Below are 605 nucleotides of genomic sequence, written 5' to 3'. Positions count from 1 at the left end.
AGTGCTGGGATTACAGGCGTGAGCCACCATGCCTGGCCCCCAATCTATCTTAAGATACTCTGTGAAAGCTGGATGAACATGCTCACCAATTTAAAAAGTATATATATCAATATAAAATGGACTAATGATAATCAATGTTGCATATTATAGTTTGCTTTTATCCATTTTCTTTATTTTTTGAAAATTGAACTTTTTTTATTAAATATTATAGTAGAAAAATTAATGTATTGACTCAATACTAAATTTATTATAGTTATTATTCCAATAATTATTCATTGAATTAAAGTTATTTCAAAACTACTATTTTACATAGGAATATTGAGAGTTTTTTTCTTCCAAGTGAATATCATCTTCAAAACATTCACACAATTTAGATCAAATTCTTTTTGCACAGCAACTGCATCCAGAGACTTGATTTTGGATTTAGATTTAAATTGATCAAAAACAGGCATTTTTTTTTAACTTGCCTAATTCAGAGCTCAAAGACTAATGAAATCCTTTCTTCAAATACCTGAAGACATTTGTCTTCAGGGCTCCAGAGATGAGCTTATGAACCATATAAACTGGTAAGTAAATCTTCCAGAAACAAATTTTACCTTCATTTC

This window comes from Cebus imitator, unplaced genomic scaffold, assembly GCF_001604975.1.
Source record: "Cebus imitator isolate Cc_AM_T3 unplaced genomic scaffold, Cebus_imitator-1.0 Scaffold370, whole genome shotgun sequence".
Lineage (NCBI taxonomy): Eukaryota > Metazoa > Chordata > Mammalia > Primates > Cebidae > Cebus > Cebus imitator.
This window is presented reverse-complemented; position numbering follows the sequence as displayed.